The sequence below is a fragment of the Oryx dammah genome, unplaced genomic scaffold (genome assembly GCF_014754425.2).
Source record: "Oryx dammah isolate SB20612 unplaced genomic scaffold, SCBI_Odam_1.1 HiC_scaffold_1, whole genome shotgun sequence".
Classification (NCBI taxonomy): Eukaryota; Metazoa; Chordata; class Mammalia; order Artiodactyla; family Bovidae; genus Oryx; species Oryx dammah.
The window spans coordinates 89,554,944-89,571,330 of NW_024070185.1; the positions used below are offsets into that span (position 1 = coordinate 89,554,944).

Consider the following 16,387-nt stretch of genomic DNA (forward strand, 5'->3'; position numbering starts at 1 on the left):
CATGAATCAGCTATAAGTATACATATATCCCCCCCTCTTAAGCCTCCCTGTGCCCCATCTCACCCCTCCAGGTCATCAGAGATTACTGAGCTGAGCTCCCTGTGCTATCCAGCAGCTGCCCATCAACTACATATTTTACATATAGAAGTGTATATATCAGCCCCCTTGGGGCTCAAGGTAACTTAATGACTAAACAAGAACAACAACAAACAAGTGTATATATCAGGCAGGAATTTTGATATAACAGAATGCTATTCAGTGATTTAAAAAAAAAAAAGATTGTATTCTTGATATATGTAACATGTATGAAATTACAAGGGAATTATATGAATTTTTAAAACCCAATCCTAAATGGTTATATACTGTATAATTTCACTTATATGACATTCTTGAGATGAAAGAATTAGGGAGAACAGGTTAGTGGTTGCCTAGGTTCAGGGGCTGGGATTGGGGGAGATGGCTATAAAGGGTACTAGGAGGAACTACTGTGGTGGTACAAATATTCTATATCTTGATTGTATCAATGTCAATATTCATGTGATATTGTTCCACAATTTTATAAGATTTTATCACAGGGGAACTGGGTAAAGGGTCATATGTTCACTCCATATTTCTTACAACTGATAGGAATCTACCATTGTCTCAAAGAAAGAGGCTAAATTTAAAAAATAACTATGCTAAAAATGCTAAAGGATCTACTGGGAAGGCAGACAAAAAACATGAAGAGATTGAGAATTTCATCTGGGCACAGAAGCTATAAACAAAAAATAACCAAACAGTAAAGTCAGAAATAAAAATAAAACATCAGAAATGAAGAATTTACTAGACTTAATAGAAGACAGGAAACAGTTGAGTAAAGGACCATAAACTTAAGGACATTTTCATTGAAAATACCCAAGCTGGACTTCCCTAGTGATCCAGTGGTTGGGAGTCCATCTTTCAGGACAGGGAATGCAGGTTTAATGCCTGGTCGGGGAACCAAGATTCCACATACTGCAGGACAACTAAGCCTGAGCACCTCAGTGAAAGATCCTGAATGATGCAACAAAGTTCCCTTGTGCCACAACTAAGACCCAAGACAGCCAAATAAGTAATTTTTTTTTTTTAAGAGAAAGAACCCAAACTAAACCCTCAAAAGATAAAAGGGTATAAAAGAACAGTGCACTTGAGATGTGTAGGACAATAGCAAATGCTCTAATATATGTGTAGCTGGTGCCTTAGAAAGAGGAGGGAGAGAGGTGCAGAAGAAATGTTGAAAAAAATTATGGCTGAAATTTTGCCCAAATCATTGAAAAACACCATGCCACAATTGCAAGAATCTCAGCAAACTACAAAGAAAACAATCCCTAGAAAACCACAACTGTGGCATGATAGGCAAACTGATAATAATAAAATATAAAGAGCAAATCTTAAAAAGCAACCAGAGGAAAATGGAAACATGACTTATAGGAGAACAAACAATGCAAATACCATTTGACTTCCCATCACACACAGCAGGAACCAGAACACAATAAAATGAATCTCTAAAATGTTTAAAGAAAAAAAAATTAAATTCTTTAATAAAAATACACTTCAAAAATGAAAGCAAAATAAAGACATTTCCAGGAAAAAAATAACAAAAACAGAAACCTGAGGCATATGTCTGCAGTGAGTGAGTGAAGTCGCTCAGTCGTGTCTGAGACCCCATGGACTGTAGCCTACCAGACTCCTTCGTCCATGGGATTTTCCAGGCAAGAAAACTGGAGTGGGTTGCCATTTCCTTCTCCAGAAATCTCTGCAGTAGACCAGCATTATAAGAAATGCTGAAATGTTAAAGGGAAATGATACTAGCTGGACAAATGGATCTGTGGGAAAGGATGGAGAATACAAAAAGGAAAATTTTAAAAGCCCTTTTAAAAATATTTACTGTGTATGCATATACATGTGTGTATTTAAATATAATTAAGACTGTTTAACAAAAATAATAAAAATGCATTGTGGAACCTGTGAAAGTGAAAGAAAGTGAAAGTGAAGTTGCTCAGTCGTGTCCGACTCTTTGCGATCCCATGGACTGTAGCCTACCAGGCTCCTCCCTCCATAGGAACCTGTGAATACATAGAAATTAAAATGTGACAGAAAGATCGGAATGGAATATAGAATTATATTGTTGAAAGATTCAGTCAGTACAGTTCAGTCGCTCAGTCATGTCTGACTCTTTGCAACCTCATGAACTGCAGCATGCCAGGCCTCCCTGTCCATCACCAACTCCCGGAGTTCACTCAGACTCACATCCATCGAGTCAGTGATGCCATCCAGCCATCTCATCCTCTGTCATCCCCTTCTCCTCCTGCCCCCAATCCCTCCCAGCATCAGAATCTTTTCCAGTGAGTCAACTCTTCGTATGATGTGGCCAAAGTATTGGAGTTTCAGCTTTAGCATCATTCCTTCCAAAGAACACCCAAGACTGATCTCGTTTAGAATGGACTGGTTGGATCTCCTTGCAGTCCAAGGGACTCTCAAGAGTCTTCTCCAACACCACAGTTCAAAAGCATCAATTCTTCGGCGCTCAGCTTTCTTCACAGTCCAACTCTCATATCCATACATGACCACTGGAAAAACCATAGCCTTAACTAGACGAAGCTTTGTTGGCAAAGTAATGTCTCTGCTTTTGAATATGCTATCTAGGTTGGTCATAACTTTTCTTCCAAGGAGTAAGCATCTTTTAATTTCATGGCTGCAATCACCATCTGCCGTGATTTTGGAGCCCCCCAAAATAAAGTCTGACACTGTTTCCACTGTTTCCCCATCTATTTGCCATGAAGTGATGGGACAAGATGTCATGTTGAAAGATTATTGTATTACTATTTTTCAAGTAATAAAAGATTATTTGTAAACACACTAAAATAACCTAAAGTTACTGTCAGAAGGTCAGCTGAACTGGAGGAAACAAAGCTGAGCCACCAGTTGTCAGTGGCTGATTAAAGTGACAAGCCAAAAACCAGAGTCACCCCTTTGATCACTTACCATGATGGGAGAAACTGCCTGAGACAAGACAGGGATCAAGGAGGGTTGTTGGATCAGCCAGATGTGGAAGTGATCTCATAGCTGAGGGAACTCCAAAGAATTCAGCAATTTGGAGTCAGAATAAAACAGGGGAAAGGGCTACAAGTAAAAAAAGAACTGAATTCCTTCCTCCATGCATAAAGAGGCCTCAGTAGAGACGCCTGAAGACATTAGACTTTAAAGAAAGGCCTGAGAGAAAGATTTTAAAATGATGACTCCTAACCCTATTTATTTTGGAGAAGGCAATTGCACCCCACTCCAGTACTCTTGCTTGGAAAATTCCATGGATGGAGGAGCCTGGTAGGCTGCAGTCCATGGGGTCACGAAGAGTTGGACATGACTGAGCGACTTCACTTTCACTTTTCACTTTTATGCATTGGAGAAGGAAATGGCAACCCACTCCAGTGGTCTTGCCTGGAGAATCCCAGGGACAGGGGAGCCTGGTAGGCTGCCGTCTATGGGGTCACACAGAGTCAGACATGACTGAAGCAACTTAGCAGCAGCAGCAGCAACCCTATTTAGTTAAATTACATGCAGAGTACATCATGCAAAATGCCAGGCTAGATGAAGCACAAGCTGGAATAAAGATTGCCGGGAGAAATATCAATAACTTCAGATATGCAGATTATACCACCATTATGGCAGAAAGCAAAGAGGAACTAAAGAGCCTCTTGATAAAAGTGAAAGAGAAGAGTGAAAAAGTTGGCTTAAAACTCAACATTCAAAAAAGTAAGATTACGGCATTCGGTCCCATCACTTCATGGCAAATAGATGGGGAAACAATGGAAACAGTGACAGACTTTTTTTACTTGGGCTTCAAAATCACTGCAGATGGTGACTGCAACCATGAAATTAAAAGACGCTTGCTCCTTGGGAAAAAAAGCTATGACAAACCTAGATAGCATATTAAAAAGCAGAGACATTACTTTGTCAACAAAGGCCTGTCTAGTCAAAGTTATGGCTTTTCCAGTAGTCATGTAGCATATGAGAGATGGACCATAAAGAAAGCTGAGCGCTGAAGAGTTGATGTTTTTGAACTGTGGTATTGAAGAAGACTGTTGAGAGTCCCTTAGACTGCAAGGAGATCCAACCAGTCCATCCTAAAGGAAGTCAGTCCTGACCATTCACTGGAAGGACTGATGCTGAAGCTGAAACTCCAATACTTAGCCACCTGATAAGAAGAACTGATCCTTTGGAAAAGACCCTTATGCTGGGAAAGATTGAAGGTGGGAGAAGGGGATGACAGAGGATGAGATGGTTGGATGGCATCACCAAATCAATGGACATGAGTTTGAGCAGGCTCCAGGAGTTGGTGATGATGGGGAAGACTGGCATGCTGCATTCCACAGGGTTGCAAAGAATTAGACATGACTGAGTGACTGAACTGAACTGAACTGAACTGAAAGAAAATGTGGTAAACATATACAGTGGAATATTTCCTCAGCCAGTAAAAAGAATGAAGTAATGGCATTTGCAGCAACATAGATGGGCCTGGAGATTATCATAATAAGTGAAGTCAGAAAGAAAAAGACAAATATCATATGACAACTGCTTATATGTGGAATCTAAAAAAATGAACTTATTTATAAAATGGAAACAGACTCAAAGACTTAGGAAGCACACTTACAGTTACCAAAGGGCACAGGTTGGTGGGGGGCAGGGATAAACTGGGGGTTTGGAATTGATATATACACACTATGATATTTAAAACAGAGCCATGCAAATACTGAACCATTTTCCATGCCCAGTTTATCTGCTGATCCTGTATCTAGTCTGTGAACTTTTGCCTCTGTTGGCTGGAGCAGTGATGATGGAGTTGGACTCTCCCTTCTCTACATCCATGGTGTTTGATGTGGGTGTGAATGAATGAATTCTTCAGAAATAAAATGTAAAATAAAACACCAACAAGGGCCAACTGTATATTCTGTAATAATGTAAATGGGAAATGAATGTGAAAAACAGTAAACATATGTGTGTATATATATAACTAAACCACTTTGCTGGACACCTGAAGCTAACATAACATTGTTAATCAACTATACTCTACTGCAAAAATCAAAGGAAAAAAAAAAAAAGATGACTCCTGGTCAAGGAAGGCAAATATGAGAAGAGTAGGATGAATCAGAGCGATTTGAGTCCTCAACTGCAACTTTCTTCAGAGATGGTCATGTACTGCTGTACCTCAAATCTGATGTGGGGAGAGCAGCTTTCCTCCATGAAGACTGCCAGTTAAAGACTTTGTAATTGCCTGTGGTCAAGCCTGAAAAATCACACATAGGTTTTTAACCAGGAGCTGGACTCCTCTGATACTTATTGTAATCTCTAAAGAAAGTACGTGCATGCACACATACACAAACACATGCACACACTGATTGTCATTCAGTCACTAAGTTGTGTTCAACTCTTTGCAACCCCATGAACTGCAGCACACTAGGCTTCCCTGTCCTTTGCTTGCTATCTTCTGAAGTTTGCTCAAACTCATGTTCATTGAGTTGGTGATCCCATCCAACCATCTCACCCTCTGTCACCCACATCTCCTCCTGCCCTCAATCTTTCCCAGCATCAGGGTCTTTTCCAATGAGTTAGCTCTTCGGATCAGGTGGCCAAAGTATTGGAACTTCAGCTTCCGCATCAGTCCTTCTGGTGAATATTCAGGACTGATTTCCTTTAGGATGGACTGGTTGGATCTCCTTGAAGTCCAAGGAACTCTCAAGAGTCTTCGCCAGCAGCACAGTTCAAAAGCGTCAATTCTTCAGTGCTCCGCCTTCTTTATGGTCCAACTCTGACATCCATACATGACTAATGGAAAAACCATAGCTTTGATTAGATGGACCTTTGGTGGCAAATGACATCTCTACTTTTTAATATGCTGTCTAGGTTTGTCATAGCTTTTCTTTCAAGGAGCAAGCATCTTCTAATTTTGTGGCTGAAGTCACCATCTGTAGTGACTTGTAGCCCCCTCAAAAATAAGTCAGTTTCCACTTTTTCCCCATCTTTTTGTCATGAAGTGATGGGACCAGATGCCATGATCTTAGTTTTTGAATGTTGAGTTTTAAGCCAGCTTTTTCACTCTCCTCTTTCACCTTCATCAAGAGGCTCTTTAGTTCCTCTTCACTTTCTGATATTAGGATATGTCATCTGCATATCTTAGGTTATTGATATTTCTCCCAGCAATCTTGATTCCAGCTTGTGAGCCAACCAGTCCAGCATTTCACCCAATGTACTCTGCATATAAGTTAAATAAGCAGAGTGACAAAGTACAGCCTTGACATACTTCTTTCCCAATTTGGAACCAGTCTGTTGTTCCATGTCTGTTTCTAACTGTTGCTTCTTGACCTGCATATAGATTTCTCAGGAGGCAGGTAAAATGGTCTGGTATTCCCAACTCTTTAAGAATTTCCCAGTTTGTTTTGATCCACAGTCAAAGGCTTTAGTGTAGTCAATGAAGCAGAAATAGATTTTTTTTTTGGATTTCCCTTGTTTTTTCTATGATCCAACAGATGTTGGCTTAAACCCCAAAGAGACATATGTTCCAATTACTATGACTGTGTAACAAATTACTCCAAAATTTAGAGGTATGCAACAGTTATTTATTATGCTCATATATCCTATGGGCCAGGAATCAAGACAGGGCTCAATAAGGTCATCTTGTCTCCAAACCATGATGTCTGGTATCTCAAATGGAAGATCAAAGGCAGGAGGATGAAATCATCTGAAGCCTTATTCTTTCACACATCTGAGAGTTGATGCTGGCTCATACTGGGGGCATCACTTTCTCTGCATGTGGGCCTCTGTGGTCTTTCTGCATGGGCTAGTATGGGTTTCCTAACAGCATGATGGCTAGATTCTAAGCATGAGCATTCCAAGAGGGATAGAGCCAGGTAGAAGCTATATCCTTTTTATATCCTAGCCTTGGAAGTCATACATTTCTGGCATTTTATATTGTTGTAGCAACACACAAGTCCTCATGAGAATTCAAGTGGAAAGAACACAGACCATTCCTCACAGTGGGATAAATATTGTCATGTTGTTAGAAACAAATAACATGTGAGATGGGGCATGTGTGTGTGTACATGTGTATTTGTATAGCTACCTTTGAGAAATACAATCTATCACAACATGAAACAAGGAATAACTAAGTAAATAATAAATAGGATGAATAAAAAATATAACAAGGTGAGAGGCTTAGGAGAACTATTATTGCTGGGGGCAGGAAAAAAACAAAAACTAAAAACCTCTACCATGGGAGGAGGGGAAACTATCCTGGACTCAAATAATTAGAGGTCTTCCCATTGCTGGGAGAGGGCAGGATCACTGAGTAATCTCCATCCCCAGAGAGAGGGGCACAGCCTCTCTGTCAAGGACCAAGGCTTATCTAGGATAAGCTTGTCAAAGACCAAGGCTTCTTTAGGGTAACAGAAAACCATCATGGCTTCCCCACCACCAGGCTAGTGGGCACCAAGTAACAAGCAACAAATCTATCATTTAGGGTGTGCAAAAACATGGAAAGAGACACTTTCTAACGTGCAGGCACACAGAGAAGTCCCAAAGTTGAGGGTGGAAATTGAAAGTTGAAAAAAAAAATCCTCTAGCAAACCTACCTTCTTTCCAAACACAAAGTAACACCAAAAGATTTTGAAGTTGGTGATTATAGTGAACAAAGCCATAGCAATGACAACAGCAACAATGAGCTCAACCCTTGACTATATTTACTCCACTAACAGACCAGCAGAAGGGGTATTTCTCGTTTAAGATGTAGATACTCATACATTAAGGCCCTACATGTGAACAAGTTCTGTTCCAAGAGCATGTTTGTAAGTCCAATTTGTTCATAAGTCCAGCAAAGTTAGCCTAGGTACCCAACTAATACAATTGGCTATATTGTACTGTGCTGTAATAGGTTTATAATACTTTTCACAAAAATACATAAAAAACATAAATCATAAACATGTTTAATCTTACAATAAAGAATCTGGAAAAACACAGTAGTACTGTACAACAGGTGGCACACAGGGGCTAGCACTGAGTGAATAAGCAAGAAGAGCTACCACCTAGAGGAGGGAGAGGAAGTGGGAGTGGCAGAAGGATCGTCAGCTGAAGGATCATCAGCAATGGGAGATGGAAGACAAGCTTCAACGTCACTTACGCCTGCCATTGATTGCACAGTTTCTGGTTCCTTGCTGAATTCAATTCTATCTACCCTCTTGAAAAAAATGATACAGTGATGTCTGGGTAGCAGCTCTATTTTTCCTGTCACAGATGACATAGTTAACACTGGAATGACTGCTGCAACCTTCACGTACTGGTCAGGTCCTGTGCCTCCTCAAAGGAAATCCCCTTGCCATTTCCTGCATTGTGAACCTCTTTGGTTCTTCAGTTACTTCTTCTTCCTCTTGTCTCTCTTTGTCCTTTCTCTGGGCCTCCAATTTCAACAGGTCTTCATTAATAAACTCCTGACGCACAGCAGCAAGTTCAACGAAGTCATTCTCTTGGAGATCTAGCTCTGAATAGGATAGCTTAATTACTCAAGAATGAGGAGAAAAACAGGGTGGTAGCTGAAAGGGGTAAGGAGGAGTCTGCTTTGTGTCCTACTTTGGGTTCCTCCAGAAGCCAAACTGAGGCAAGAATTCAGGAGAAAGTAGTTTATTTTGAGGAGGTTCTAGGAAACATGGGTGGAGAAGAGCAATGAGAAATATCCAGTAAATGGTTGGTTGAGGGTTGCTCCTGGTAGAGCTGGTGGAAGGTGTGCATTAATTTCTTACCACTTCTAACCTGACATGTGGGAAGGTAAAACTCTAAATCCAAGTTTTGAATGTTCTGAGTCAGACCTCTGCACTAATCACAAATACATGTAGGGTAAGGCAATAAAAGTATCTGCTAACTTTGTATTTTGTTTTTAGTCAATGTGTCTGGGTGTGTATTCAGAGAGACAGAGACAGAGAAGGGTAGTTATGAGATGAGGTAGAAACAGGCATGAATACATGCTGATGAGAATCAGCCTAGAGAGAGAAAAGCATGGAGAATGAGAATGTGATGGTAAATAACATAATGTTTCATCAGAAGCTTAAAAACAAGTAATTTATAGCCCTGAAGTGTAATTCTTTACTTGCAAAAATATTCAAGAAACTGAGTATTTAAAGTCAGAGATATGTGGCAGAGCTAGGAACAGAACTCATATCTCCAACTTTGAGTCATAACTGATTAGAAGTTCATTAAGAATTTATCAAGGGTCTATATGTGATATTCACTAGGAAATTACATACATTCTTTGCCCTAAATAGATCTAAAGGTGTATTATTCCTTCCACACATTATCAATTAAGCATCTATTTAAGTATCACATGCATCAACCAGTATACCCATTAAGAAATGAAAGTCATTAACTTTAGTTAAAATAACACTTCTTTTCAAATGTCATCACTTACCCCCCATTTCTGAATTGCATAAATATGACACATAGTCAACCTTCAAGAAATATTTTCACAGAATGTAACTCTAACATATTATTAGTCTTAATTAAAAGAAAATCATCCTTCAAACAAAATAAAAATAGGACAGTTTCTTCTGTAATTTTCTAGGAAATAGTCTTTAAAATAAGGGAGAAGTATAAATCCCAGTGGTGGGGATAGAATAAAGAAAAGTTAATAATTTCAGATAGCCTTTCATTTTCCCTGAGAAATATAAATTCTGGCTTGATGTCCTCATAATTACAAGTCTCTACTGATACCCTTTCTGAACAAAATCTAACTAAAAAGATATACCTTTATCTGAAGGCTCTTGAATTCCACAGCTCTCTAAGTAAAAGGATTATTTGTCCTCATGAACTACTGAATTCCAAGCGTCAATAATCAGACTTACTTCTCATTCAAGAGCCAATTTTAACCCATCTCCAATCAGCCCAAAAGAGACAGCTCAGAGTATAGGACAAAGTACCTGACTTCTTCTTGAGCCCTTCTTTCTAGCAGCAAAGGAAGAATGACATACCTAGAGCTGTCCTGGTCAAAACCTCAAATATGTCTTTTGAGATTAACTGAGGTAGTATTAGTGAAATAGCAGACTACTGCCCTCTTCTTGCTCTGATTTCCTATTAACTTTTGAAACATAAGAAATGCGGTCCCCTCATTTCTCTCTTTTCCTTCTCTATGCTTTCTAAATATTTCCCTCTTAAGAACAGGGAAAGATTTGCTTTCAAATCTTTGCTTATATATTTTACTAATTTTTTTAAATTAACAAATGTGATTTCCACTGGACATATCTTTCTTTTATAAAGAAAGAATTCAAAGGCTTTGACCTGCTACTAAAGCATTCTGAACTAGCCAAAAATTACAAATGTGGTCACAGTAACCAACAAAATACTTTTCATGGGCACAATTTCTATTTTCAGAACATGGCCAACACCAAATTTCCCATCAATTCCCTTCCCCTCTCAACCAAGTCATAGGGGTTCTTGAAATAGCTACAGAATGGTGCGTTAGTGGGATTCTACATGACAAGAAAATAAAAGCACTATTTCCACAAAACTATGAGCCCTTATTTATTTGAGGTGATGAACAAAGCATTTCAACAGTGGTTAAGGGGGGACTTCCCTGGTGGTCCAGTGGTTAAGAATCTGCCTTCCAATGGAGGGGATGCCAGGAGCTCAACCAGTGGTTTGATCCCCAGTCTGGGAGCTAAGTTCCCAAGTGCCCAGGGGCAACTAAGCCTGTGCACCACAATGAAGACCCAGTGCAGTCAAAAAAAAGCAAAAAGAAGCAAGGGAGAAGTTTCTTTTAATGCTTCTTCAAATATATACTACTGTTAAAAAGGAGACAGGCTCAAAATGAAGTCATTTGTGCTAGGCCCCAGGCCAGCAAACCAAGACATTATCTAATCTCGTTATAGATTCAACCTTCCCCAGGAAGGCCACAGGACTGGAAAAGTTCAGTTTTCATTCCAGTTCCAAAGAAAGGCAATGCCAAAGAATGTTCAAACTACCACACAATTGCACTCATCTCACATGCCACCAAAGTAATGCTCAAAATTCTCCAAGCCAGGATTCAATAGTACATGAACCATGAACTTCCAGATGTTCTGGCTGGATTTTAAAAAGGCAGAGGAATCAGAGTTCAAATTGCCAACAACCATTGGATCACTGAAAAAGCAAGAGAGTTCCAGAAAAACTTCTACTTCTGTTTTACTGACTACACCAAAGCCTTTGACTGCATGGATCACAACAAACTGTGGAAAATTCTTCAAGAGATGGGAATACCAGACCACCTGACCTGCCACCTGAAAAATCTGTATGTAGGTCAAGAAGCAACAGTTAGAACCAGACATGGAACAACAGATGTTTCCAAATTGGGAAAGGAGTACATCAAGGTTGTACGTTTTCACCCTGCTTGTTTAATTTACATGCAGAGTACATCACATGAAATGCCGGGCTGGATGAAGCACGAACTGGAATTAAGATTGCCGGGAGAAATATCAGTAACTTCAGATATACAGGTAACACCATCCTTATGGCAGAAAGTGAAGAAGAACTAAAGAGCCTCTTGATGAAAGTGAAAGAGGAGAGTGAAAAAGTAGGCTTAAAACTCAACATTCCGAAAACTAAGATCATGGCATCTGGTCCCATCACTTCATGGCAAATAGATGGGAAAACAATGGAAACAGTGACAAAGTTTACTTTTGGGGACTCCAAAATCACTGCAGATAGTGACTGCAGCCACGAGATTAAAATATGCTTGCTCCTTGGAAGAGCTATGACCAACCTAGACAGCATATTAAAAAGCAGAGATATTACTCTGCCAACAAAGGTCCATCTAATCAAAGCTATGGTTTTTCCAGTAGTCATGTATGGATGTAAGAGTTGGACTATAAAAAAAACGTGATGAAGAATTAATGCTTTTGAACTGTGGTGTTGGAGAAGACTCTTGAAAGTCCCTTGGACTGCAAGGAGATCCTACCAGTCAATCCTAAAGGAAATCAGTCCTGAACATTCACTGGAAGGACTGATGCTGAAGCTGAAGCTCCAATACTTGGGCCACCTGATGAAAACTGACTCTTTGGAAAAGACCTTGATGCTGGGAAAGACTAAAGGCACGAGGGGATGACAGAGGATGAAATGGTTGGATGGCATAACTGACTCAATGGACATGAGTTGAGCAAGCTCTGGGAGTTGGTGGACAGGGAACCCTGGCGTGCTGCAGTCCATAGGTCACAAAGAGTCAGACATGACTGAGTGACTGATCTGACTTCCCCAGGAATGTGACCTTTAACCAGCTTGATAGACCCTATCCATTCCCCTTAAGGAGAATGCCTAAAATAATACACTTATTGCTAGTAATTTCCTTTTTTCTGCTCCCTCTCTGCCTTAAAAACCTTTCCCTTTTTGAAGCTCAACAGAGTACATCTCTATTGCTGGATGGGATACTGCCTGATTCCTAAATCATTTAATAAAGCCAATTAGAACCACTAATCCATTGAATCTTTGTTATTTAGCACTGGCACTGTTTATGTAAGATCATTCTATTAATCCTGAATCTTATAGTTTTTATATAAACATTCATAGTGAGCTCAACAGCCCAACAAAATAAAATTGCTAACACTTTTATATAGCCATCATTTAATTTTTAAAAATGTAAACCTTTTATAATTATAGCATGTCTTTATTTTAGTGAACTAGTTAAGTTAGCAAACCTAATTTAATCTTTCCATGAAACTAAAGGTCATTATTCTGGTATATTATATTGGGCAATAAATCAGGGATGCCCTCTAGAGTTATTGGTGAATGTGCAGTTTATCCTTCCTGGTTAGCTAAAAATTCCAGGACTACTGTTTCAGGGGGCAAAATTTGTAATTGAAGGCCTTCTTCAATGAACAATGCAAAAAAGTAGAGGAAAACAACAGAATGGGAAAGACTAGAGATCTCTTCAAGAAAACTGGAGCTGATATGGAACATTTCCTGCAAGGATAGGCACGATAAGGGATAGAAATGGGAAGTACCCAACAGAGGCAGAGAGATTAAGACATGGCAAGAATACACCGAAGAACTATACAAAAAAGATCTTAATAACCAGGATAGCCACGAAGTGTGGTTATCACTCACCTAGAGCCAGATATCTTGAGTCTGAAGTCAAGTGGACCTTATGAAACATTAACACAAATAAAGCTAGTGGAGGTGATAGAACTCCAGCAGAGTTATTTCAAATCCTAACAGATGATGCTGTTAAAGTGCTACACTCAATGTCAGCAAATTTGGAAAGCTCAGCAGTGACCACAGGACTGGTAAAGGTGTTTTCATTCCAATACTAAAGGGCAGTGCCGAAGAATGTTCAAACTACCATACAATTGCAGTCATTTCACATGCTAGTAAGGTTACGCTCAAAATCCTACAAGCTAGGTTTCAGCAGTATAAAACCAAGATTTTCCAGATGTACAAGCTGGGTTTAGAAAAGGCAGAGGAACCAGAGACCAAATTGCCAACATTTGTTGGATCATAAGAGGAAGCAAAGGAATTCCAAAAGAAACATCTATTTCTGCTTCACTGAATAAAACTGTGAATATTCTTAGAGTTTCACTGGAAGGACTGATGCTTAAGCTCCAATGCTTTGGCCACTTGATGCAAAGAGCCGACTCACTGGAAAAGACCCCGATGCTGGCAAAGATTGAAGGCAAAGAAGAGGGCAACAGAGGATGAGATGGTTAGATAGCATTACTTGACTCAATGGACATGAATTTGAGTAAACTTCGAAGAGTGAAGAACAGGGAAGCCTGGCATATTGCATGCAGTCCATGGGGTCACTAAGAGTGCAAAAGGACTAAGTGACTGAACGACAACTGTTACCAAGTCCAAGCTCGCTCTGCTTGCCACATGATAGGCCAATAAATCCGAGAGATGAGGTATTGAGGCAAGGAAGAGAGACTTTAATTGGGGAGCCAGCAGACTGAGAAGATGGCAGGCTAGTGCCTCAAAATAACCATTTTATGGGGTCTGGAGGCCAGGTTCTTTTATAGATCAGAAATGAGGAAGCAAAGTAAAAAGGCCATTAATCTTGCAAACATCTCCTCAGGCAGGGGATGTGTTCATTTCTTCCTTCCTACCATCCATAGGTGGACAGGGTTCTGAACAAACGCACTTTAGTTTAATGGTCAGGCAGAGGGTCAGGATTCTCCGAGGCAAACCATTCTGTATGATTATAATAACAAAAGCAATGAAAAGCAAGTCAAAGAAACAGTTCCAACATGGAGTCAGAATTGGCTTCCTCCCTGCAACACAACTTGTCTCCCACTTCAATACCAGTGTCTAGGATGGCGCTAGTGGTAAAGAAAAGAAAAGACTCGGCTGCCAATGCAGGAGACCTAAGAAACACGGGTTCGATCCCTGGGTCAGGAAGATTTCCTGGAACAGGAAACAGCAACCCACTCCAGTATTCTTGTCTGGAGAATCCCACAGACAGAGGCGGCTGGCAGGCTACTGTCCATGGGGTCGCAAAGAGTCAGACACAACTGAAGTGACTTAGCACAACACAGCACACACAGGGTCATGGTACTCAAAACTAAGAATTACCTACTTTTTTAAACAAGCTCAGGACCCGCTATCGTCCTAGAGAATCAGAATCTGTATTTTAAAAAGATGCCAACTGATTCATAAGCACATTAAAGTTTGAGAAACTACTCCAGGCTACAAGAGTAATTTCTCTAGCCATATTTGCATGAAGTCTGGCAGTTCATGGGGTCGCAAAGAGTTGGACACAACTGAGCAACAACAAAGCTGAAACCAAGTGTTTTCCACACTGCTCATTCCTTGCTTCCATCTTGCCTCTGCACGTTTTTATCTCCAGATCAGACATAAAAGTTGTGTGGGAAATGAGATAATCAAATCCTGTACACAGAATCCAAATGTTTCCACCCTGAACCCATTCCACAAAGCAGAAGGGATACAACAGCTCTAATGTTTAAGTTCCAGGGCTCTAGACATTTTGGCACTGTAGAAACTTCTGAAGTTATTCAATGTAGTGTGAAAGTCACTCAGTTGTGTCTCTTTTCAATCCCATGGACTGTACCCCGCCAGGCTCCTCTGTCCATGGAATTCACCAGACAAGAATACTAGAGTGGGTAGCCATTACCTTCTCCAGGGGATCTTCCCGACCTGGGGATTGAGCCTGGTTCTCCTGCATTGCAGGCAGATTCTTGACTGTCTGAGCCACCAGGGAATCTTCAGTGTAGAGGTTACTGAAAATTTGATTACCCACTGATGGTATTTACAGGGCATGACTGTACTGTAACCTATTTTTCTAATAAACATGCCAGAATTTATATAACCAACTAATTTTTGCCCTCTTCAAAGGAGTCACCCTAGGAAAAAAATAAATGTAAATTTCGTTTAAAAACTTGTCACTTTTCTTTCAGAATTATTAGACAAAATACAAGAAATTCCTTCTTCTCGTGTGATTACTCTCTAGCCACCTCTCAAGTCTGAACAATAATTCCTAATCATTTTATCATTATCATTCAGAATCATCTGGTTAGCTATATAATTTCCACAAATTAAAAGTCCATGAGTCTGCAAAGATTTATCACTCTAGTGGATACTCATAGAGCATTCAAGGCCACAAGGTTTGAAATAAACATCATCTCCTTTAAAGAGAATAACCATTCTGATATAAAATCTGGTATATATCTGACCAAAAGATTATATCTCTTAACAAAAGTGAAAGTCACTCAGCCATGTCCGACTCTTTGCAGCTGCATGGACTGTATGCTGCTGCTAAGTCGCTTCAGTCGTGTCCGACTCTGTGCAACCCCATAGACGGCAGCCCACAAGGCTCCCCTGTCCCTGGGATTCCCCAGGCAGGAACACTGGAGTGGGTTGCCATTTCCTTTTCCAATGCATGAAAGTGAAAAGTGAAAGTGAAGTCGCTCAGTTGTGTCCAACTCTTCACGACCCCATGGACTGTAGCCCACCAGGCTCCTCCGCCCATGGGATTTTTCCAGCCAAGAGTACTGGAATGGGGTGCCATTGCCTTCTCCGCATGGACTGTATAGTCCATGGAATTCTCCAGGCCAGAATACTGGAGTCGACAGCCTTTCCCTTCTCCAGGGGATCTTCCCAACCCAGGAATCAAACCCAGGTCTTCTGCATTGCAGGCGGATTCTTTTATCAGCTGAGCCAGCAGGGAAGCCCAAGAATACTGGAGTGGGTAACCTATCCCTTGTCCAGTGGATTTTCCCTAACCAGAAATTCAACCAACCCAGGTCTCCCTCATTTCAGGCAGATTCTTTGCCAGCAAAGCTACAAGGGAAGCCCATAGCTCTTAATAGTTGGCAAGTATTCTTCTCCATTTATTTGTAAGTCCTCCCCAGAC

At 40.3% G+C, this 16,387-nt stretch overlaps 1 pseudogene; it reads right to left on the bottom strand.

Moving 5' to 3' along the window:
- Positions 1 to 4,884, bottom strand: part of LOC120861536 — a 29,686-nt pseudogene extending 24,802 nt beyond the window's left edge.
- Between the last annotated feature and the right edge of the window lie 11,503 nt (positions 4,885 to 16,387).